The 25,985-nt window shown below is 39.5% G+C and overlaps 1 protein-coding gene across 14 annotated transcripts in view; it reads left to right on the plus strand.

The window, feature by feature from the left end:
- GRIK2 (glutamate ionotropic receptor kainate type subunit 2) overlaps positions 1–25,985 on the plus strand; it is a 1,225,242-nt gene that overhangs the window by 512,700 nt on the left and 686,557 nt on the right. The window contains exon 1 of one of the 14 annotated variants that reach the window (XM_077162503.1): positions 23,437–23,575. The exons of the other annotated variants lie outside the window; for them this stretch is intronic. The gene's annotated coding sequence lies outside the window, so the exon portion shown is untranslated. Of the gene's footprint in view, positions 1–23,436; positions 23,576–25,985 lie in introns of those variants that run through there. 14 annotated transcript variants of the gene reach the window in all.

Here is a 25,985-nt window from a genome sequence, read left to right on the forward strand (position 1 = left end):
TTCTTTCACCTGTCAGCTGTCAGGCCAGCACCACTCTGCACCTCTCCTGGGAGAAGAGACCCCCAGTCTCTGCCAAAAAATCAGGTGCTCACAGCAGCCTATCTCAGGGATCAGGGACAGGGGCTGTGCACTGGCTGGGTGGTCTCCTACACAGCAAAAGCAAGTCTGCTAGCTTCTAGGTTCCCCACTGGAGCTCCTGGCTTTGGAGCTGTGAGGGAAGATCTCCCAAGCTAGCTGCAGGGGTAGTGTGGTGAGCATTGTCTCTGCTTCTTTGGGAACTGCACATTGTCTCTGGTGGGGTCATGAACAAGCACACTTACTCCATTCTCTCCATCCAAATTTCTCTACTTTTCATCCAGGACCTCCCTCTATAGCATTGAAGACCTTCTTTGGTCACTTGCAACTGGAACTGCAGCCCCAGTTGTTTTTCTGTCCCTGTTCCATGGAGCAGGGGTGACCTCAGCCTATCCTATTCTGCCACCTTCCCAGAAGACTATTAAAATTTGTAATAGTTACTATGGGTTACATTATTAATTGAAGTTATATTCTGCTACAATAATACAGTATAGTGAAGTTTGAAAATCATTTTGCTGTCTTTCTTCAGTGTTTTAGTATATCATGATCTTCACATTTTAATTGTGAGATAGCACAATATGCTTCAAGCTTCAGTAGACTTAAGGATATGGGTTCCAACCTTGGACATTCCATGACCTACTGTATTATTGAAGATAATTTTCTGGAATCCAGTATTTATATAAAGACTTGACTCACACCTTAACCTCAGTATTTGTATTTTCTTAAAATTCTAATTTTGAAATGTGTTCAAACTTACAGTATAATTAGAAAAATAATATAAACCCCATACAGAGAACTCCAACAAACCCCTAACCCCTCAGATCAATTTTAACTTTTACCACATTTACTGTAGCAAATACCTATTCTATCCATTCCATCCATCTATCTATCTATCTATCTATCTATTTATCTATCTATCTATCTATCTATCTATCTATCTATCTATCTATCTATATCTATCTATCTATCTATCTATCTATCTATCTATCTATCTATCTATCTATCTATCTTTCTATCTATCTTATTATCTGTCTGTCTGTCTGTCTATATGTCAGTCTACTTCACGAGTGAAGTTGTATATAGCAAACTCCTTCATCACTTAATACTGTCACAAACATTTCCTAAGAGCAGGGATATTCACTTATGTAGCCATCTTAAGTGCAGTTAGCAAGTTCAAGCAATTTAACATTGGTATAAAGCTTATAATCTATATTCCAATTTTTCATGTGTCCCAATAATATCCCCTTGAGCCTTTTCTCCTCCCCAGCTAGATCCCATCCCATATTATGCATTTCATTTCATTGTCATTATCTCTTTAGTTGCTCTTTCTTTCATTTTTTAATTCTGGTAAGATTTACAATATGAATTTCCTATTTAAACCAGTCCCAAGCCTACAGTTAAAAGGATTATTAACATTCGCAATATTGTGGTACCGTTTTAATCTCCTAAATGGCTCAAAGCAAATACCATGAAATGGGTTGGGTTAAACAATGGGAATTTATTCACTTACAGCTTGAGGCAAGGAAAATGTCCAAATCAAGACATCATTAATGTGATGCTTTCTTCCGAATGACCAACTGCTGGTGTTCCGTGGCTCCCCTGCCACATGACAAGGCACATGGTGGCATCTGCTGGTACCTTCTGTTCCGGGTTTCATTGATTTTGGCTTCTGTGGCTTTCTCTCTCATTTCTGAATTTCATTCAGGATTCAATAGTAGGGTTAAGTCCCATTCTGACTGAGATGGGTCACACCTTACCTGAAGTAGCCTCAATGGAAGATTCTATTTACAATGGGTTCACACCTGCAGGAATGGATTACCTCTAAGAACCTTTTTCTGGAGTTCATACAGCTTTAAACCACTACAAGAACCCAATTCTAAATTTTTTCCATCTCCCCAATAGAACCCCTAAACCTATTACGTATTAAATTTGCATTTCTCTGCTTCTCTCCTCCCACCCCTGCCTCAGGCAACTTATTCTATGAGCTTGCATATTATATCATATTTTCTTTGTAGTGACCATGAGGCTTAAATGTAACATTTTAAATCTATAACAATCATGCTTGCTTTGATACCAACTTAACTTCAGTAGTATGCACAAATATGTTCCTATATAACTTTATGCAGTTCTGGTAAAAAAAATTACATGTTTATGCAATTTAAGTCCCAAACCACTGATTCATTATTATATTTTATGCATTTGCCTTTTAGATCATGTGGAAAGTAACCAGCAGTTACAAACCCAAAATACAATAAAACTGGCATTTATATTTACCCATGACATAACCCTCATGAATGATCTTTATTTCTTCGTGTGACCTCTAACTATTGTATATTGCTCTTTCTTATCAATCTGCAGAACTCTCTTTAGAATCTCTCAGAGGGCTGGACTAGTGGCGACAAACTTCCTCAGCTTCTGTTTACTTGAGAATGTCTTAATCTTTCCCTCATTTTTGAAAGACAGCTTTATAAGATATAGAATTCTTGGTTGACAATTTTTTGGTATTCAGCACATTAAAGATTTCATGTCACTGCCTTCTTACTTCCATGGTTCAGATGAGAAATTGACACTTCTATGTGATACATTGTTCCTCTCCTGCAGCTTTCAGAATTCTCTATCTTTTGCATTCTAGAATCCGATTATAATATTGCGTGGCATTGCCTATTTGATTAAACTGTTTGGAGTTCATTAAGTGCCTTGGCTGTGTGTATTTATGCCTTTTGTTAAATTGGAGATGTTTTTAGCGGTTATTTCTTTGGCTAGTCTCTCTGCATATTTCTCTCTTTCTTGTCCTGGACCTCTCGTACATTGACACACATGACGGTGTCCTAGCATTTCCTCAGGATCTGTTCGTTTGTCTTTATTCTTTTTTCTTTCTGCTTCTCAGACTGAATGTTTCATTTGTCTTATATTCAAGTTCTCTGATTCTTTTTCTGCTTGCTCCAATCTGCTGTTCAGCCCTCCTAAGGAATTTTTAATTTATGTAACTGTGATCTTCAGTTCTGCTAGGTTCTGTTTTATAATTTCCATCACTCTATTGATATTCTCTTTGTCTTCACCTGTTGTTTTCCTGGTTTTCTTTAGTTATCTTTCCATATTTTCCTTTAGCTCTTTATTTTCCTATAGTTCATATTTCCTTGAATTCTTTTTTCATATTTCCTTGAGCATATTCAAGATAATTTTTAAAGTCTTTGTCTGGTATGTCCCAGGTCTGGGTTCTCTTAGTTGATGATTTCTAAGGTTTAATTTTCTCCTTTGCCTGGGCTATCACTTCCTGTTTCTTTTTGTATTTTGTAACCTTTTGTTGAAACCTGAACATTTTGATATATTAATGTTATTACTGAAATTTAGACTCTGTGGAGTCTGTTCTTCAAACTTGTATACAGCTAGTATTATGACTGAGATTTCCTTCAACGCCAGGAGCAAAAAAAAGTATATGGTAAGGGCAAGCCACGATGGCTCAGCAGGCAGAGTTCTCGCCTGCCATGCTGGATACCTGGGTTCGATTTCCAGTGACTGTCCACGTAAAATAAATAAATAAATAAAGTAGATGGTTTGAAAAAAAAAAAAACAGAAAACATCTTTTCCAGTCTTTGCAGACTGACCTGTATTAGTGCTCTCCTTCAGGATTTATCCACACAAAGGGTTATATGGGAATAGCTCTAAGCCTAAAGTATAGGGGCCTCCCTGATCCATTCTTGTGGGTGAGTTCTTGTTAAGAATAACCTCCAGAATGACCTCTCGGTTCTATTTGAAATCTCTCAGCCACTGAAACTTTATTTTTCTTCATTTCTCTTCCTCTTTTTGGTCAAGAAGGCTTTCTCAATTCCATGAGGCCAGGTCCAGGCTTGTCCCAGGCAGTCATGTCTCTCACTGCCAGGGAGATTCGCACCTCTGGGAGTCATGTCCCAGATAGGGGGGAGGGCAGTGAGTTTAGCAGCAGCATTGGCCTAGAGAGAGAGAGACCACATCTGAATAACAAAAGAGATTCTCTGGGGGTAACTTTTATATTCTACCACATTTAAGAATCTTTTTCTTATTATTGCAGTTCTTTGGTTGCTTTCAGAAGTTCTGAGAGATGTTTCTGCTAGTTCTACCTGATTGTTCAAAGTTTCTGTGGGGGGACAGAGCCCAGAAGCATGTCACTGCACCATCTTGATAAGAGTGGGCTCAAACTTAGTATTTTGACACTTTGATTTATTAAAGTCTGTGTGAGATGTTTTGCATTTAATTGTTTCTATTGACAGATAAAGTGCCAAATTTGCCAGTGATTTACATTTTATGTCAAACTATACAGTTATAGTTAGAATAACATCACTTAATCTTTTCCATTCTTATAAACTAATTTTGAGTCAGAAAGAAAAATTTGTAATTTACAGGAGTAAACTTGAGAAATAGTTCACATTTTTGAGTATTATTTTATGTATGGATTTAGAAAAAGGGTTGAGAACTTCAGGAGATAGTTCAGATTGCCAATAAGGCTCTCTATTCTGCAACTTTCCATGATCTCATTATTCTATTATAAATATTCCCCATTCTTCATGTCAAGAATCAAAGGAATCCAAAATGTCCTCAAAATCACTTCATCTACTACACTAAGCGTATTTTTCTTTTTATCCATTCAATGACAATTTCAGTATTATATATTTAGAATAGCTTGTTCTCTTTAGAATAGTAGCAACCCCATTTGTTGTGGACACAGTTTTTAGCAGCTACAAACTCAAATCTCAAAATAAAAAAAATTCTAACTTTGAACGGTGAAAAAAATTGCTGAGGAGAATCAAAGATACAAAGATAAAAAGATAATAAGAAATGCAATGTAATTATTTAGCTCACCGAACTGAAGAAATGAACATTCTCACTGGATGTTAAATAGAACTTAAATCTTAGCAAAACTAAAGAGGACAGAAATGGGGAGAGGGGAGTACTGGTGGGAACGTGGGGGGATAGGAACACAAGGAAAGTTGAAGTGAGTTTGGGGATAAGAAATGGGGAAAAGACAGGTTGCCACACTGAACAGTGGTGGGAGTGTCTTCGGATAATAATGGAAGAGAGTGAGAGAAACATCCATTAGAACACTGCAATATCCTGAAGACATTTAATGTAAGGGCAATTTAAGTTTTGTATAGCTCAGTAACCCTCAAGGGATTCTTAGTGTTAATTCAAGACTGAAGCTTACCAATCAGAACAGCACAGCATTCTGGAATTGTAGTGGTGGGAAAAACAGCGTTTCAAAATCCAAAGTGCAGAAAATAGCAATGTATTACTGCATAGTTCAATTGTTCACTTGTTCAGAATAATGATTTTGATTCTTCAAAAAAATCTTAAGGTATTTGGAGAAAGTTGTATTTTCTGCAGGGGAGAATGAAGTTCTACATTTTCAAAAGATTTTTTTTTTGGCAAAAGGAACACTTTTTGTGGATTCTGAAGTCCTGGTTCCAATATTTGGTTTTCCACTTCAAGGTGGCTTTGAAAAAATCATTTAACTTCTCTGCACTTTATTTATTTTTTCCCCTATGTTCATTGAAAATACCTGTTTTACATACCTTGTAGAGTAGAAGGGAGAGGATTAAAATCAAATTGAAATAATGTATAGTCTTTGAGTAATTGAAATATATTATATGTGTATGAGATTATATTACTATGATTAAAATCTTTAAGGTTCGGACATACAGTGTCAGTGCCCTACAATCCTTCCTTCTCCCTAGTACCTCATTTCACATGATTGGTAACTAGGGCATTGCTGTAGATCAAATCCATTACTATCAATTTCAAAGACCAGAATTCTTCAGAGGAGAAAGGAACCAAGTAAGTAAACATCTAGTGGGATGGCTTTATTTACATTATGGGAATGGAATTAGACTTGTGTTGTAGTTAGTTAAATTTGATGGTACTTCTGTTTTATATATATCACAAGGTAGCTTGTAAATGAATGCAATTATTCAGCCTCCTAAAAGCATAGTCTAATGGATGCCTTGTGATGTTAGCTTTAAGCATGATTTTATAGGAGATCAAATTTGCATTTAATGGAAACTTAACACTGACATATACTTGTCAAAGATTTGAAGGAGTTGGCATATTGTACATACAGTTTCTACTTAAGAGAAGTGTTCCTAAAAGGGAGCCCAGGAGAGCATTTGCCAGGTTTGCCAGCACTTGGCTTCTAAAAGTGGCACTGCACTGCCCTGCCATTCCATTTCCAGTTTATGTAGGAAAACACGTACTCCTTTATACTGTACTGAAAGGGTATAGTTTAAAAATGTAGTGAATTTCGTATCAGCTTCATCAGTGCTAAGCAGTGAGTTGGGGTAAAGTAAAAAATCTCTTTTGAATAAATTGGCTATTGTAGATGAATAGCATAGGAAATACTGACTATTCATGTTTTCTTGAGGAATGAGACTTGTATCAAAATAAAGAACTTCTACACCAAAGTCATGTTCTGTTTAAAAGTGAAAGAGTACTTTTGTGGGTGGAGGCAATCTGGGGTGAATTCGGGTCCTAATTCACAGGCTTTCAAATTTGGTAATTTTCTGATGGGAGGGCAGACCAGAAGATTTTCAAATTCATTTGAAAAAGCATGAGAACGATGAAGAATTATTCTTTTCCAGGTTTTTCATTATAGAACTTGCAGCAAATCAAAAATAGAAAAAAAGCAGGATAGGAAGCCTCTATATTTGGATAATTTCCACTAGAGATTTTAAAATATATCCTTTGGCATTGTAAGACTGTCTTTTACTGTTTTACTGAGGAGAATGAAGCTGTTTTCAGAGGTTGGGGGCAGCAGGTGGATGTTTCCATGGAGTTTTGCTCTCAGGTCTGCTCCTTTGTAAGGTGGTGGTGGAAACCAGGCTGCAGCTTTCTGGGTGCACTGGGAACACACCCACCCATTTCACCAGTAGGAGGGTCATTTGAATCAGCAAGCTCTAATTTCGGGAGGGAAGTGGAGGCTCACTGTTCATTTACCACTTCCTGTAAGCTACTTTAGGATCTGTTTCATTGACACGACATTTTGGTAGGATCATGATAGTAAAAGAAAAGGAAGAGAAAGAGGAGATTGTATCTCTAGAGACACATGGCTCAGACATATGTCCCTAGATAGTCTTTCCATTTTTTCAAGCCTATGTCTATTGTGTATAAGAGGCTTTCACTTAGTTTTGGATAAGAGAAGTCCAGTGTAAAACCTCAGGGTTTTAAGGACAAGTTATGATTGCCAAGTATTCCTTCCTTGTGGAAGACACCCCTGCCAGGTAATGATAGTCTCAGTCTACTCGGGTATAAAATGAAGCAGCGATATTGTGCTTATGAGCTCAGCAGACACTGAGGCCACTTGTCTGCTCAGAATCCATTTTCCAGTGCTCACCTAGACTGGAAGGTGACCTCAGCAAAGGATCAAGCCCAACTTAAAGTGGGTAATAGACATGGTTCAAAGGAATGAGGAAGGCCAGGGAATGTGGCAGGGAAGGATTGTTGCAGCAAGGAAGGACAACAGGGAAGAATGAATCTGCAGGCATATGTGTGTGTTCTTGGTTGCCAAAGATTTAAGAGGGGCAAAGGAGCCATCTGTAAAGTTGGTGTGAAATGGCTGGCAGACTATAAGAGGAATATTGGGCATTACATAGGGAGGTGTTTCCTCAGGTCGATTTGGCTGCAGAGCTGAAATGGAATGGAGCCAGGGACAGTTTTGGTGCCCTTCCATGAGAAGGGACTAGGAAGGAGGCTGGAGGAGAACCAGAGAATGCCTCCAACCCTAAGCACAGTGGCGACTCAAATCCACATCAGGCTGGCTGTCTTGGTAGCTTTACCTAGGGTACAATGAGACAGAAACGGAGTGAGAATTTTGGGTCTTTTCAACCAAAACTCAAAGATTTCTAGATTGTACTTATTCTTCAATGTCTGAACTTTAGGATTTTTAAAATAAATGTTCAGGCATTGAGATTTTATTGAGAAAAATAGCTATTTTGACATATCCAGTTTCTCATTTATCAGAATAAATTCTTTACGGTTTTATTTGGTATGCTTTCCTTTTTCCTCAAAAAGTTTATTTTTGAAAACTTCAATTGTGTGTGCTGTTAAGGAGAGCACATGAAAGGGCTGTATCTCCCCTCCCCCACCCTCTTTAACCCAACAACATCTACTGAATTTTAGCAGAGAGAAACTGGAGGAAGATCTGGGCTGTAGCCCATAGTTAGAGCTAGGAATTTCTTTGAGATCCCTGTCTTAAAAATCCTTAAAAATTTGTCATTGCGTTATATAATAGAGCTATGTTTAAATTAATATAAAATAATGTATCAGATTACTTACTAGTTATAACATTAACACAGCACTACCTATATTTCAGGTTAAGCAGTCCAAAAGCAAAGGTTAAAACTCTGCCCCTAACATTTGCTGATTTTGTGACTTTAGTCAAGTTAATTGTCTCTGAAGATCTGTTTCCTTGAATAGAAAATGGAGAGAAAGGACACCCATATGGCTGGTTTGCTCTAATTATCGAAGAAGAGAATGTCTAGCACTTAGTAGTCCCTTAATACATGGTGCTAGTAAAAGAAGTTGTTATTCTAGTGAATTGCAGTACTGGGGAGGAATACTTGCCTTTAGAAGAAGATATCTAGAGAGGGCAGAGTGCCACTGGAGACTCAGGGCTAAGGATCCACAGCCTGGCCTGCCATCGAATAGAGGCAAGGCTGCAAGAAGCTGCGGCAGACAAAGCACTAAGGGTGGGTGGTACTTCAGTAACGCAATATCCAGGCAATGAGGCAGTGATGGGACAATATGATCCCTAACTTCTGCCTTTGCCCTGAATGTTAATTCTCCCTCCCCTTTTACTTTATAAGTGGTCCTCAGATTTCCTTATTCTAATGGCTGTGGACATTCTCAGTCTCCTCTTTAATAGAAATTGGTTCATTTTTAGGTTTTATTGTTATTGTCATCTTCGGCATCACACCAAAAAGTAACTTTTGGAATTTTATTTTCTTCCCAAAAGCAGCAAAAGCACAGGTAATGATTGCTTTGCTTTGTGTGTGTGGATTGCTTCACAAAGGCAGGTGCTTTACCCTGCAAACCCCTCCCCAGTCCCTGACCACAGTCAGGAAGGGCACCAACCGTCTTTATCAGTGGCCTTTCACCAAGCCTCATTGTGCCATTACCTGGGGCATGTCACCAGATTCCAATCATTGCCCCTTGAGGGAAGAGCAAAAATTAAACAAAGCACCAGGGCAACTTTAAACATAAATTAAAATGATGTGGAAGTATTACTCTGGAAGCAAGAGTCAGAATAAGCATGGTATGGCTATGATGAATGCAAATCCAAGAATAGAAAAGACGGAGGGTGCCTCTTCTCTGAGGGTACTTTTAAGGGCAGGGCTTTAAAAGCAAGTAAAAGGGAGCATCACATTTATCCATTCTTCTTCTATTTTCCTTTGCATTTTCACTTAACACAGAAGGGCTGAAGAGACTTGTGGGTACGTCCATCACCTTAGTAACTTTTCTATTCCTAAATATTTTCACATCCTTTAAACTGAAGAATAGGTATTCATCCGGAATAACATGGTACTCATTTGCAAGGAAAATAGGATTGTAGATATCTAAAAACCCTCAAAAATTCCTTCTGTACCCAGTTAAAGATTTAAATGCATGTGGTTACAAACAAAGATAGAAGTCCTAAAAGTTGGCAAGGATAAACGAATACTGTCACATATACCACATCCAAATTTCAGATTGGGCTTGGTTCAGGATAAGTGAGACCTGGCAGATGTCACCCAGCCCTAGTTTTCGTCTTATTTCTTTCTCCCTAAAGTTGGGCCTGACCCTGAACAGCAAGCAATGCTTGGCATCCTTCTCGCCTGATGTTCTGGGTCAGTTCTGAGCCAGCCTTGCTTCTAGTTTTACTCTGATCTCAATGGTGCCATCTTCGATTGTTTAGACTCCTGCCCTTGACTTCAAGTCTTTTGGTGCTTAGATTTGGCTCTGTGTGCTCTCTGTTTATGTGTCTGGGTCTCCAACTCTGCTGCTTAGACCTTGATCCTCAGTTTGTGTGTTATCAATTCTGTCTGCCCTCTTTGGACTCATCTCTCATCTTAGGTCCATGTTGCTTTATGCTCCATAACTTGGTATTCATTGGCAGCTGTCTTTTTTATAGGTCCCCAGCTTCTGCTCAACCCCACAGGTCTGCCTGGCCTTTCCTTGAGTGACATCCTAACCCTGCCTGAGCCCCGGTATGGCAGTTGACAGGCAGCGAGCAGCAACATTGCTATAAAGATGTTTACACACTTGCTCCTTGCAAAATTTAAGCTTGTTCAAGCAGAATAAGAATCTTGGTCCTGATGAGAGAATCCTACCATGGCAGCATTAATATAAACACATGCACACCAAAAACTAGCAAACAAAAGCACTAAAATGTACTTGAGTTAAATTATTACAATATGTTTTTCTTTTCCAAATGGGATGGATTTTAGGGATTTTCGAAACTTGGCAAACACTGTTGTTCTTTATGAAATGAATAATTCATACATACAGTGCACATCAAATGTACTACCCTCCCTTTGCTATGCCCCTTCTAAACCTAAAGTTTAAATAAGTAGATAATACAAATAGTGGACAAGGGTTTTGGTAGGTTCATAGGTGCTTATAGTGTAGCAAGTCAGGGAGAATCGGAGAAACCAAGTCTTCACTTAATATCACTTAAGCAATCCAGGTTCATTTGGTTCAACTCTTTTATCACCATCTATAACTGTAGTTTTTTTCTCACAGAGAAATAAAATTGTATGATGCAGAGAGAACTCTGTTAAAAGCATTGGAACATTAACCTTTCTTGGTTTCTCTGTACAGATATAAATGACATAATTGCATATTGTGTTTGAATCCACGTGGGAAGTCTGAAGGAATGTTGTGAGAATTCATCTGCAGGTTGTTCAAGCTCTATGAAAATTTGAAAGGCGCTGGAAAAATGCTGCACCACTAACAAAATTCACTGTTGTTTTACTACAGCAGATGAAATAAAATGGAGGGGAATGCCAGGCTTGAGAAAACACAGTGATGGGTCATGCAGATGAGATGATCATTATCATTAGTTTCTAAGGCTTTACTTTGGACTCTTTTTGACAAGAATGGAAACAATGTCAGGAATTATGAGTGTATTCCATATTCAACTGCATTCACAGTGACCTGTTCTTGACCCATATCTGAGAACAATTTGGTAGTTGTTTCCTTTCTGATGGAGTGGTTGAAATCTCTTTTGTTTCTCTTTAAGCGAATGGCTAAATCCATCATTGCAGAATTAAAGATGATTAAATTTAACATGAAATGGATTTTAAAAATGGACTGTCTCCTACCTTGATTGCTGTCAGCATTTTCATAGTGGAAGACGTTTCTTTACACTGGGATTGGGCAAGATTTGACAGATAAAATATTTAGAATGCAAGGCTGAGGAAGTATCATGTTGTCTGTACCCTGGATAAAAAGAAATCTGTCCTCATTTTGAAATAGCCCTTGGCTATGGCTCAGAAATACTCAATGAGCAACTTTAGAAATTGTAGCACTCTCTTTGACAAAGGGGAAAATCACTATATATCTGTGCACTGTTAAGGGGGAGAGGAGGTTAAGAAGCAGATGTAGAAATTTCTATGTACTTGTAACAAGCACCTATACTATAAAATATCTTGATTTTGTATTAGAAAGCATTTAGCATTCTTCTGTAAGCTTAAAAAATTTTCTTGAATGCTTCTGATTCATTTATTTTATCCTACATTCAAATTATATATTCCAATTCTGCATTAATTGATATATAAGATGTATATAATTATATAAATAAGTTAATAACTTTCAAGGGGACTGTCACTACAGTTATAGGGCTGTATTTTCCATCAATATTATGCAGTCTTCAAAAATATCTTTATCTAAAGTAGGTAGTAAACAGTTCGTTGTTTTGTCATTGAAGTGAGCTGGGATACTTTTTTTTTTTATTTACTGTTTCTTATCAATTACATCTTCATTTTCCACTCTAAGGCCTAATCTTAGGTTTCTCTCAGCTTTATATTGCAAGCAACATAACTGCCAAACTTAAAATCAGCTTTGAAGTTGAAGAGTTTTCATGAGGTCAATGTAATTGAACATTAGCATTTTTTTCTAAGGCATTTCAACCAGAAACATTATATTAACAACTGTTTTTCATTGTCTTTTTGAAATAGTCTAAGAAAAGTAGCATAAAAAGGAGACATTTCAACAGTATGCTAAGGTAAAGCCATAAAATTATTTTACTTTCAAACTGTTTCAGAACTGTCCATTGGAAATAGAAAATAGGGGAGTCCTATTTTGAAGCTTTCTTGATGGTATTTGATGTGAAATCAAACATATTATCAAAGTATATACTCAGCCATGAGAAAGTCTACTATCTCACTTAATAGATTTCATTTAAAAATGGTATTCCTTTGTTATTGGAGTCATTACCTGAGAGCCCATGAAAGGAGCATGGGCTTTGGAAGTAAGCAGGGCTGTGTTTAAATCTGGCTCCATCACAGAGTGAACTGAAGATCTGGAGACCCCTCCAAGTCAGTCTCCATATCTTCCTTAGAGGATTGTTTTAGGAAGTTTAATGATATGAAATATGTAATATCACCTAACAGGGTGTCTGGAAAAGAACAGTTATTCAATATAGAATTGTTTCCTCTTCTTATTTTCAAAAAGCTATAAGGACCCATGAAAAATAATGTTGTAAGTCTTCTATTTTATTGGTTCCCCTCCCATCAGATTTTGTAGGAGAAAGTTGAAAATGGATCACCTGCCAGAATCGTAAGCAGTCACAAATTAGTAATCCCTGGAAGGAGGGGAGATAATTAGAGTACAAAGGATGTCCTAGTCATCTTGCCTTGGTGGTAGGACAGGGCCAATGCACTGCTGGAATATACACTCTAAGCTTTGCCCTTTTGAACACAATCAGGTAGACTTGTCTCCTGGAAGTATTTTCCAAGGATCGGTAAAACAGAAACTTACCTTCAAAAGGTGGTCATCTTTAGTTATCACTTTATTCCTTGTATATAATTTTGAAAACTATCCGGGAAAAAAAAAGTTTGAGGTTCTTAAACTTGGAGAAATAATTTATATAATATTTTACCTGATAAATAAATGGGCATAAAATATGTGATAAATGTCATACACGGTGGTATGTTTTCACATTTTAAAATTTATAACTTTTGTGATTAAAATGGTTATATTTTGCATAGGACTTGTGGGATGATAACACTTCATCAACAAATATTTATTGTTCACTTTTTCTGTGCCAGGCTCTGGAGAGAGTGTGACAACTAAGGAAAACCTGGTCTCTCTTCCTAAGGAATTTATATTCCAGTAAAAAGGTAGTGATAATTGCTAAGTAGAAAATAGGATAATGCGATGGAATATAGCAGTAGGGGTTGAGTGGCCAGAGAAGCCATCTTTGAGAAAGTAACAACAGAATTAAGACCTGAAAAATGAGAAAAGCTCAACCATGTGATGATCTGTGGCAAGAGAACTCCAGGCAGAGAGAACAGGTAGTGTGGCATAGGAGGTTCAAAGACCCTGAGGCCAGACAGAACATAGTGTATTCAACATACAGGAAAAAAAAGCCAGTGTGGCTGGAACATTGGGAGAGAGGGTGAATTTGGTAGGGAATGAAGTTAGAGAGGTAAGTAGACCTTTTAGGAACATGGTAAGAAGCTGAGGAATTATTGCAAAGATTCACTGAATAAGGCAGGCATTCAAGGGTTTTAAGCAGGGGGATGCCATGTGAGAGCACATTGAGGCTATGTGGTGGGTGGATTGCAGGGAGCAAGAGCAGAAAACAAGGATTCAATTTAATGCATTATGGCAGTGGTAGAGGTGAGAAATGATGGCATCTTGAGCAAGATCATAGCAATAAACATGAAGAGATGATACAGATTTTGGATATATTTTAGAGAACAGCTAGCAGGAGTTGGTGATGGATTGGATGTGGGGGTGGTAAGAGAAAGAGGTGAATCATGAGTGACGCAGAATTTTTACTTGAGCAATCAGGTAGATGGTGCTGCTATTTACTGATATGGACTAGATTGAGAATAAAAGAAAAGGTGTGGACACCTGGTGTTCTGTTTTGGACATAATCCTATTAGATGTTCAAATGCAAATCAGTGTAAAAGTCTAGAGCTCATCGGATAGGTAAGAATTGGGCATAATTTTTAACATGTAGTTGGTATTTAAAAATCATGGTATTAGATTAGTTCACTTTGGGAGTTTAAGAGAATATCTAAAACTGGGTCACTTCAACATTTAGACACCAACAAAGGGAGGAAAAGCCTCCAAAAAAGATTGAAAAGGAAAAGCAGAGAGATATGGTACAACAAATATTTTAAAAATAATAATAAGATAAAAGTCTAGTTGGTCTAGGAGTATGAAATGACCTTGACAAGTCAAGAAGATGGGGACAGAGATGCAAACTTAAGATTGGGGAACAAGGAGGAAGCTCGTGATCTTGGCAAGAGAAGTTTCAATGGAATGGAGGGAGTAGGTGCCCAGGTGGAGTGGGTTGAGAAGGGAAGAAAGTGACACAGAACAAGGTCAGATTAGTTAAGAACTTTTTTGTGGTAAAGATGAGCAACAAAATGAGACTGTAGCTGGAAGGAAACATGGGATGAAAATGTCTTTTTTCTTCCTTAAGAAGGGAGATACTAAGTGGCAGGATATGAATGTTTAAGGATATTAGACAATTTGTAATCAAGGGCACAGGTGAGAGGGTGACCTTTGAAAGAAAAAGCAGAACTCGGCCATCTTTTGGAAGATCAAGGATGTGTGATGATGTGGCAACAGGAGCCAACAGGCACGTGTACTTGCTGATGACCAGAGGAAAGAAGTCTTATCTGATGGCTTCTTTTATCTCAGTAATGACACACATTACCAAATGAGAAAAGGGTTTGGAGAAGAAGAAAGGAGATGTGAAATAGCCATCTACAAGAGTGGGAGAGCAGACTTGTAGGGCAGTGTTGAGGACTCAATTGAAATTTGTACTTACTACAGTTAAGTTTGGCCTGAATGCCCAGTTATCTGATTTTCTCTAGAAATGTTATGTGCTTAGGTACAGATACTGAGTTTAATCCGGGTAATGTCTATAAAATTGTTAGGGTATTGCTTCCTGTATAACTTAATTTTAGACGTAAATGATTAAATTAATATTTTAGTGGATTTTGTAAATAATAATCAAAATTTGTCCTTTCTGTAAGAAGAAGTGTAACTTTTTCATGTTCCTGTTGGCTTTGAATGAAGGATTAATGCAAAGAACTACATGTTTTCAGCAGCTCAGCTATTGACTTCAGTTGCGTTTTCTTCTTCAGGATAGTGGTGGAAGTCTGGAGGCCTGAGTGCTATCATCTGTTCCACCAATGACTCTACTGAGATTTTGATTCAGTCAATGACTGTAATGTAACCCTGTTTCTCTAAAAAAATTCATCACTTACTTTTAATTGACGGGAACTCATAGACTTCAACTAAATACTTGCTCCATATTTTACCAATGAGGAAACACTAATAACCGATTTATTGAAGATATTTTTAAATAGAGATTTAATTGGGAGAATTCTCAGTCTGGTATTGTTCACTTAAAAAATGAGGATAATATGTCCCTTGACTCTCTTTTAAGTTTGGAATGAGGAAGAGTGGGTGCAAAAAAGATTCGCAATCAGTTTTCTCCCCCTTATAGCTTATAGAGTTTTGAAGATTATAGAGACCAATTTCTTTAATTTTAGCTTCTGAAAATTAGATCTTGATTCCAAATTTACTTCTTGTAGTGTTATCAATACAATAAAGTGCATATAAATACAAAACCTATGTCTTCCTTTAAAATAAGTGAATATTGGGTAACAATATAGAAATTTACTACATTTCATTTGCTTCAGCCACCAAAATAACAATTTATAATCATCAGTTATTATTAGTTTCCATATCATAGATTCTTTTATTTCCATAGTAATATATGTGTCTAGTTTTGTAGAACTAATTCTTAAACTATCAATTTGACAGCAGACAAGAACAAACAAAACATTAGGGACTGTGTTTGATCACATTTCTAGTTTGTAAACAAGTCTTGGTTGGATAGCTCTGTTTATAAAATGGAAATGTGGTCAACAAACACATAGTCCCTATAGTCCACAGAGGAAGCTAAATCTGCTTCTGATTTTTACATGATCAACTACATAAAATATTGATGCAGTTAAGTGATGCATTGCTATTGTTCATCTCTTTGCACTCGTATTTAACATGTGTTTACAAAGGAACACTGATCTGGAAGCAGATTGAAGCAGTTATATATTAAAAGTTTGTTGGGACAACAGATTGTAAAAAAAAGGTTTATTTTCTGATTCTGTGCTTTCCATTATTATGCAGAGTGCAGGCCTACATTTTGATTCCAGCCTTATTTTTGTGTCTTTACTTTTCATTTTAGCCCTATTGCTTCATACGTTAATTTACAGAATTAAAAACCACAGCTGAATTCTATAGCCTCTGTTGTGTACTCTCCAGCAGTGTATATCCAAACAAGGTCATACTTACCCATGTGATCCTTTGGTAGGAAGGGATGTAAAAAGTGGATGGGAAAGAGTTCAGATCTTTAATGAACATCAGCTCTTGAATATGCATTCATATACAATAAATATTTGAAAACCTGAATAATTATGATCGTATATTACATTAGATGAGAAATTCTATTGATACCCTGGTGCGTCCTTAAAGGCCTTCCTTAGCTGCTCTCTATCACATAGATGGCCCCTCTAGGGAAGGAAACAGATCTTAATTCTATATTCCAACAATTTATTTTCTGGTGAATGGAATCAGTCAGAAAGGTTCAGTGCTGGAAGAAAAATGAATAGGAAGTCGTGATCCATATTCTGTATTACAGTCTACAGTGTTTGCTTGAATCCTATGACATATACCAATGACCTCTACCCTATCATTGGAACAACACGTGAACACAATATTCTTAGCAATCATCTCTAAGCTCCCATTTTAGAAGGCACTGGACAGTTATATAGTCAGAAAGTATTACAGCTCTCACTTATTGCAAAAATTGTGCTCTTGACAGAGGGTGTCCTTAGGCTCTGCTGAGAACACTAATCAGGGATCAGGTCAAGTTCTGGGGTTTTCCTTGGATTCTGATAAAAGCTAAGGAAAAGCTCTTCACTTGCTTTTGTGCTGACTTCCCATCTGAAAGGCAGCTGCTTCTGATTTCTAGCTCCAGATAAAACCTTTTCTGAGGGGACTGCTCAATCCAAGTCGCTTCATATTCTCCAGCCCTTCACATTTCCAGCCTAATCTGTAGGGCTTTATCCCTTGCAGTTTGGAAACAACATCTAAAACTCTTTGAGATAAGAGACAGAGACCCAGGACAGATACTTTTTTTCCACCTGCCTCTTCTAACATACCAGCAGTAACAATAAACTGTAAAATTCATACATATGGGTCAAAGTCTAACTCTTCCTTTTGCTATCTGCATGCTCATAAGTAAGTTACATGACCTCTCTATGTTTTAGTTTTTTCACCCTTAGAATTATGCATTTGAATAGACTGTTCAAAGTATTAAATATGATTTGTTATATGAAAGTGCATCTCTAATGGAGTAGATCTTATTTTCTTCCCCTAAATCCTTGTGTTAAGCTTCAGGAAAAAGTAGAAGGAAAAGATGGGATAATGGTCCCTAGGACTTGTACTTTACCATTTCCTAATGATCTGGCAAATTAAGTCCTATGCGTTGGGGGAAACCTTGTACTTTTGCACCCCGTGTGCCCACCTACCTCACCTAAAGAAGTGTCTCTCTCTACTTTTCCATGCTCCTAATGAGCATCATTGCTTTCCCATGACTTCTTTCCTTCTTTTCTTAATTGGAGGTTGGAGATGGAGTCCAGTAAGAAATATTTTCTGGTAAAACATATCTCTTTAAGAGATGGCTCTTGTGTTTGTACTGCCAATAGATTCCTGGGTTTCTATTGGTGTTTTGTACAAAAGGGGTCAGTGATACTATAGATTTGTTAACAGAGGCTACTGTGTGTCTTTGGAAATAGCTTACAAGACGTATTGTTTACTTTATCTTCATTTCCCTGAAACACAGTAGGCACTCAATAATACTTGCTGAAAGAATAAATAAGGTAGTTAGGGTTTGAAATAGGGCTTGGAGGTTTAGGGACAACAGTAATGGGGTGGATGAGAGAACCTCAAGAAACTAAACCATATACTTATTAGGAATGGTAAGCAGGGGTCTTTGGAATAGTCAAAGATTTGTAAGTCATCAAAGCAGAGTACTTGAGGAGTACTTTGGCATTGATATATGGTAGCATTTCAGGAATCCAGGCAAAAGTGAAGGGGTTAAGTTAGAAAATTTTTCACTGAGACATTAGGATGCAATTAATCTGCAAAATGTTGAGTGGAAAGAGGTTTATGCATGAGCCGATGGACTGACTGCACAAGCAAAGGATTTAGTAATTCCAGATCATGTGGAGGTAACGTAGACTTGCAGAGTCAGGATATAGTGTTATCCAAGATCAAGAGGGGGTCAACTGTACATCTAGTTGTCTGGAGAGAAGGCTAAAGTACTTTGGAATTGGTGCTCAGATCTCTTCCTGACATCGCTCCCTACTGAGGGATCAGGAAAATTTTCTCTAAGAAAAATAGCAGGCTGGAGACTAGAGGGTAGAACTGAGGTCTGACAATTGAGGTCTGACTTCCTTGGCCTCCATACATTCAAAAGCAGAAGTGGAAAGGTCCTGCCCTGGATCCCTCACTTGTGAATGATGCAACCTCAACAATACAATATGTCTTGGGGACTATTAATTTTAATCCCAATTTGTCTTTTAACTTTATTTATATCAATCCTTATAAGTGCAGGCTCCCAGGATTACCCTATCACCTCTTATCTCCATAATGCTATGTATATCTTCCACTGTTCTCCCTGAAACTCTTAGTCTGCCACCAGTTTCTTCCCTGCAGAGAATTGTAGACCTCTCAGTCCTGTCACTGGGTCTAGTGGTGGGGGAGGTGTTCTTGCTGCTTCCAGATCACTGTACATCCTTCCTTCCTAAAACCCTTGAACTTTAAACTTTATGAACTAATACTCTACCCATTAGACTTCCTTTCTGTCCCTGGATCATTGCCAGCCCATTTCTTAAAGATTTTAGCTCCTGACATTGTCACTATTACCAGAAATACTTCTATTATAATTACTGTTGATTTTAATACCCAACACAATGATCTTTCCAGTACCCTGACCTCTCTCCCTTGACCTTCACTTCTCCAATCATCTTCTCTACCTGCCACCTACTGCCAAAGTCCCTTCAGCATGTCCAATAGAACTTGCTGTGATGATGGAAATGTTCTGTGACGGTACTGCTCAATTCATGAGCCATTAGCCTCATGTGTAGTTAGTGCCTCAGGCAAGTGGGGAACTGAATTATACTTTGAATTAATTTAATAAATTTAAATTTAAATAGCCACATGTAGCTGTTTAAATTTGAAGAGTGAGGCTCTAGACTTTAGCATTATCACAAGCTGCCTTTTCTCTAATTCTAAATTAAAGTATCACTAATTACTCTCAAACCACCTCCTCCTACTTTTCCTACCCGTCTTCCCAACGTGTCTCGTTCTGCTTACTCTGCTTTATTTTTCTCTATAAAACTTCTATCTGACATTTGCATGTACATTTGTTGTCTACCTTCCTACCACCAAACTGAAAGCTCAAGGAGGAGAGGGGTTTTCTTAAATTCATTCTCTGCCGTTTTGATAACACTGGAATAGAGTCTGATGGATTGCATGTGTTCAGTAAACATACTGAGAGGTTTCAGAAATGGATAATAGATCCCCTTTTCAAGCACAAGTATTGTTTATTCTGACAGAAAACATAATTAAGACATTGAGTTTTTAACATCCAAGTGTAAATTACATCCCCATTCTGAGGGAATGAGGACCGGTGGGAAACAATATACTTGTCTCTTGTCCTAGAACTGTCCTCAATCCACCCTGTGGCTCTGAGTAGGTTGTTTTGATCTAGGTTTCCTTATTTGTAAAAATTTTTTAGACTAAATCAGTGGTTCTAAGCATTGGGTCTAGGGATTCTTTCCTAGTCCATGATAGGCTTTGGGGGATCTGATCTTCTCTTAATATTGTCTGCAAAGTTTCAAGGTCATGTGTACATGTGTATGTATTTTTCCCAGACAAGAAAGAAGGATCTGTGAATGGACCTAGCCTGGAATGGACTAGGTCGCCTGTAAGCTTCTTTTTTTTTGGAGGGTGCATGGTCTAGGAATTGAACTTGGGTCTCCAACCTGGAAGGGGAGCATTCTACCACTGAACCATCTGTGCACCCCCTTTCAAGTTTCTTTTACTACTAAGTTTATATGATTCTAAATTTTCAAAGAGCATGGCCAGAGATAACTGATGCTGTTCTAGACAGCTAGAAGGCGGTCTCAGTTCTGCCACACCCTGGGTAAGTCACTCTTTTTCTCTCACTTTGAGTTTATCACCTATAAATAAAGGCATTGGACAAAACTATCCAAAATAAAACCATTCTATTCTCCACTCAATTCAGCCAGACCAAACCAAATAAACAAAATCTGGTAGAAAGATCAGAATTCAGACTGGTTGCTGCTTGATCTTCAGAATCAGAGAGCTGCTAATGTTCAAAGAGCCAGTTGAGAAGTAAGAAAGGGATGATTGGGAGGTGGTTCCTGTACATGACTGTAGCTGAGAAATTCAGCAACCTTCTCAAAGAAGAAAGATTAAATCATAAGGGCAACTGGAAATGGAGAGGAATAAGCTTCATGGTTGTAACAGAAGAGACTTTGTCTGATTCTATAAAGCCTTATACATTTTGGAATATAGTATGAGAAGATCTCTCTATGGCTTTGTAGAATTTTTTGAAGGGTTAAATAGATGCGTATAGTCTAATGTTCCCTTAGGAGTCTGTTTTTCTGATTAGGACCTAGATAACATTTTGTTAATTGAGGAAATGAATTTGTCCCAACATGCACAATTTTGATTTGTTCAGCTCTTCTCACACTTTTCTTCCCCTGCCCTTCATGTCTTTGCCAGTGCCTATCATTTCTCTCATTACAAGTGTGTCCTGTTTGCTCTGGAAAAGAAATCCACAATTAAGCTCTAAGTACACACACAATACTTAGAGGAAGTTGTTTGAAGGCTCTTCTTCCCAGTAATTCCCTCATTCTTTCATTTAAGGCCTACTGTATGTCATACCCTATGCTGGGCATTTAAAGTCAAATCAGAAGCACTCCTTGTTGTGCAGTTTTAAGATCATAAGAAAATGGAACTGAATACCCTCCCTCATGAATTTCCAATGTATCCCTGCTTTTAGCTTCCTACTCCCTGGAATTGGTGGGAACTAGTTTCTGTGATGATGACGAGAGTGTCTTAGGCCCTTAGACAAGTTGTCTTCATTGCTCCCCTGACGGCATGGAACTGAATGGGACATTTTTCCGGGTCTGGCCCGAACTCGGACGGGCCTTGAGGAGCCATTAGGCTGCAGGTCACAGCAGCTGGAGCCCAGGCGCCCAGAGCCGGTCACGCGTGTGTGCTGCTCGCTCCACGACACACAATGGAGTCATTGACTATTTATTTATTCGGGACTACAAGGCCGCTTTTGACTTAATTACAGTAGCTTTCCAGCTACCCCCGAGCTCTTTAAACGACTAACGGACTCTCCACCACCACTAGCTCATCTCTTTCTTAATCTAAGTTCTAAATCGCCCCACTCGGGCGGGCGCGCTGGCTATGCGGTGGGTAAGGAGAGCTCAGGGTGGTGACAGAGAGGGTGGGCAGGTGATTTTGCTTGAAAACAAGGGTTTGGCAGGGCTGAGTTTCTGTGCGTTTCGGGGATGGGCTGAACTAGGCGTGGAGGGTGGCCCTGTGGTGCCTGACTCAGCTAAGGCCTTAACTCTGCGAGCGCTGCAGGGAAGGAGGCAACAGTAGAAGGACAAAAGCTTGTCTCTAGCCAAGACAGCTGGTCCCCGGGGACCCGGAGCATCTCTACTTCGCGGTTTTAGAAATTAGGGATTGGAATGCTGCCGGGAATCCAGTCTGTTCGCGTACAAGCAGTGCCACGGGATCCCACCTGTGCCCTCCTTATACAGCGGGTTTGAAAATTGTCCGTCCCGCCCAGCGCTCCTGGTCTCTTTCGGCTCCGCCTCACTCAAACCACTTCGTGAAGCGCTCGCTGCTAGCCAACTTTCTCTGGGGGGGGGCACTGCTAGGCCTTATCTCTAGGAAATATTGCAGGGCCGAGGATAAAATAGCAACGATATTGAATAGATGTTGACTTTTCGGACCCCAGAGGAGCGGAAATCCGGGACTGTTTGCAGAAGCTAATCATTTCCTTCCAGAAGCTAGGGGAGCCTGGTGAGCTCACCGCCGGCTGTCCTTTCCTGGAAGCCCAGTTTAGGGAAGACTCCGGGACTCGGGCACACAGCCCCGCATCAGACCTTTAAAAAGTACTCCAGAGAACTTGGACCCGCCTGGTTGGGTTTGCTCCCCAGGTTCCTGTCACCAACCTTTGAGGCTGCAACCTCAGATTTGACGCCCATCAGATATCAAACCCAGCTTAATTTCTGCGGAGTGAAAATTCAGGGAGCTTGAAGGCGGGAGTAGGAGGGTCTGAGGGGCCCATCTACCTTTAAGGCGCCAGGTAGACACAGAGACCGCCCGCTAACCCCCGGACAGTGGGGAGAAGTCCGTTTCCGCGTCTACGGAGACAGGGAACCGTGTGCAGTGACTCCCGGGCTCCGAGGGGGTACGGGCGGCCCGAGGGTACACCTTAATGCCTGTGCGTGTGCACAGGTCTTGGCCTCTTTCGCAAACCTCAAAGGGAAATGGCAGTATTGAACTAAGGGGGACACTTTGGAGACTACCAACTGCTCCCCAAACCCTGGCAACGGAGAAGTTTGGTTGCCAAGGTTTTAGAGAGCTATAAAGCCCCCACCCTGAAACAGCTGCGCTCGGGCTCCTTATCCGTGTTATCGCTGCCTAGGGTCTGGCAAATTCCTTCAAGATTTGCATCCTATCCTGACAGAACATCTCCGTCCCGGTCCCCCATTCCCAGCAGGTGGGGTTGCACACAAACGGCGAAGTCCCAGCTCCGGAGGTCAAACGCTCAAGTCTGGGGTCTCCCAGAATTCTCGCGCGCGCTCTCCTGAGGTCCAGGGGCCAGCCCTGCGCGGGGGTGGTCGCCGCCGCCTAGAGAGCGCAGGGGCCGCAGGGAAAGAAGCGCGGCGCCTTTAAAACAAGAGGCGAGGAACCCCCGCCAGGAGGCGTGTCCGTCTCCACTGCCGCCGCCGCCGCCGCTGCCACTGCTCCTCGGTCTCCGTCTCCGCCGCCGCCGTCAATAGCGCTGGGCGCCAGCGGCTGCGCTGCTCGGTCCCGGGAGCCAGGGACTTCCCGCCCGACCTCCAAGGGCGGCTCCTCCCCGAGGACTACCCCTCCCCCCTCCCCGCCCCCTCGCCCCTAGGAAAAGGTAAGGATTACCCCGGCGTGGGCTTGGCTTCAGGTTTCTTCCTGAGGTGAATGTTCCCGGGAGGACTCGAGGGACCGGGGTGGACGAGGGGCATTCTCTGCCTGGGGAGAAGGAAGAAGGCAAACGGCAGTGCCGCGGAGCCTGGTGCGCTCGCGGCGCTCCTGGACCCACTCGTTGCGAGTGGTTTTATCCCTCCTGCCTCAGCCAATTCCCGTCAAGGATGCAACTGGCTCGGTTGGCTACAGGCGCTTGCGTTCTCCACATAAAATAATGTAATAAGTGGACGCGTCAGGAAGTGGCCTCAGCTACTGGGACTCACTCGAGGCGAAGAGAGTGAGACAGATGGCAAAAAGCTGTGTGTCTGCTTGTGGGTCTGGCGAACTCTTCAGCCTACCTTCCATCCCCCCACCCTTCCATCAGTTCTGCGCCTTAGTTCTGGGCTGAGGAGGTACAATCATTCCTTTTAACCAGCGCAAGTATTTAGAGCTCATGAAAAAAAGTCAGAGGGCATTCCATTAGGGTAAAGGGTGGAGGTGTGGGGTGGTGTCACCAGGATAGATAATAGATATCAAGAACTTTTGACGACCATCATCCCTGATATTTTTACCTTCAAGGAGATAGGGTTTCTTTACCAAGCAACATGACTGAGCTGAGGCTTCTCCATCATCTAAGAATCTATCTATGATTCCCAAATTAGGGAAAAGGGAATATTAGAAAACTTCCTACTACTATCCTTTTGGTAATGTACACATATCTTCTATCCTTTCCTCCTCTTCATACTGTAAGTATTCTGTCTTCAGTATTTGGATTAACGATTATCATTTCATAGGAGATGATTGATTCATTTGACTTTTATGCAGTCTGTAGTTTAGTTGCTGGAAGATACGCAATATTATTTCAATCTTAATTTATCCAAGTTAATTACCCTATAACTTTTGATAGAGTCCATTTCCGTAATCCCCAAGGCAGCTATCAACTTCCTCCCAGAGGCCTCAGAAACTTACTAAACAAGCAAAAAAAAAAAAAAAAAAAAAAAAAAAAAAAAAAAAGAAACACGCCAAAGGAAGATAATAGAAAAATGAGAGATGACTATATGTCTTATCTGTTTTTCTTCTGTTGAAACCCACTCAAGGTTGCAAGACTGAAGTTAAAAAAAAAAAAAAAGAAGAAGAAAAGAAAAGGTTCCAAAACATGTAAATCGATTCCAATTCAATTTCTTAATTAAGATACACTTCTTTTTGGCATCTACAAATTAATTAAAACTCTAAACGTCATTACTCATCAATGCAGCAGAATGCTGTGGAACTGCTATGTGTTCAGAATCACAAGTGATTGCATAGCATTCATAGTTAGAAAGAGTGGAGTGTAAGTCTGCAACAGTGTAGTCTTAACTGATATCAGCCTTGATTTTATTCTCTGGTGCCTTTAATGCCATGGATGGGCAGGTTGTTTATTTTAGCTAAGTGACAATACAACAGGCCACATGCATGGAAGAATGGGTCAGATGTTATTATAATATGAGGATTCTCAAATGTCATATAAGAGTAGGATTTCAGTGACAAAGCAAGTGGAATCCTTAGAGTAAGAATTCCATGTGGAAAAGAAAGTACAGCTATAGCATGGAAGAACCTTTGAAACACCTTTGAAGTTCAGGTTATCCTGGGATTTGTATTTGCTGTTTCCTGAAAAAGGTATAGATAGGTATTGTCTTTTTAAATGTTGTACTATAAGGATTATTACACATTTGTACATGCCCCAGCAGGTGGCAGCTAACTAGAATAAGATTCATTTTCACTGGGAGAATAGGAAACTAAAATTGCTTCTCAAGTAATAGTGCTCAGGAATAAGCGGTCAGTAGTGTCAGCAAATATAAAAATACAGTGAAAGATGAAGCTAATGATATTTTTTGTTGGACCAAGCTTTGCATGAACATGATGTGTATTTTCTTCTTTGATAATTTCTCATAAGGTTGCTCTGTCTTTATGTAAGCCTCCTGTGGTATTTTTGAGGCTTACTTTTAGACACAGCTACTCTCTGCATGTGCATATATGTGTGCGTTTGCAGTTTGTCATCTCTGCTTTGACCTTGGAACCTACAGAGCTTTGTCTTCTAGAAATAAAGGTTGCCATATGGTTAAAAATGAGGGAGAAAAAGCAAATGAGACCATGCAATAAAGTGTATACGTGTCTATATTACTAATTATATGTACCAATAGTGTTATTTTTTTCTTTAAGAAAAGAGCAAATTACAGAATTGACACAATTTTAAAAGGAGTTAAACTTGCTCAGTGAAATACTGTACAATGACTTTCTTGATCCTTCATTTAGTTTCTGCACTATGATGAATGGCATCAGTATTGGGGAAAAACTTGGAATAATTTCAAAGTTATCTTATTTTAAGGTATCTCTTA

Source organism: Tamandua tetradactyla, chromosome 5 (genome assembly GCF_023851605.1).
Source record: "Tamandua tetradactyla isolate mTamTet1 chromosome 5, mTamTet1.pri, whole genome shotgun sequence".
Classification (NCBI taxonomy): domain Eukaryota; kingdom Metazoa; phylum Chordata; class Mammalia; order Pilosa; family Myrmecophagidae; genus Tamandua; species Tamandua tetradactyla.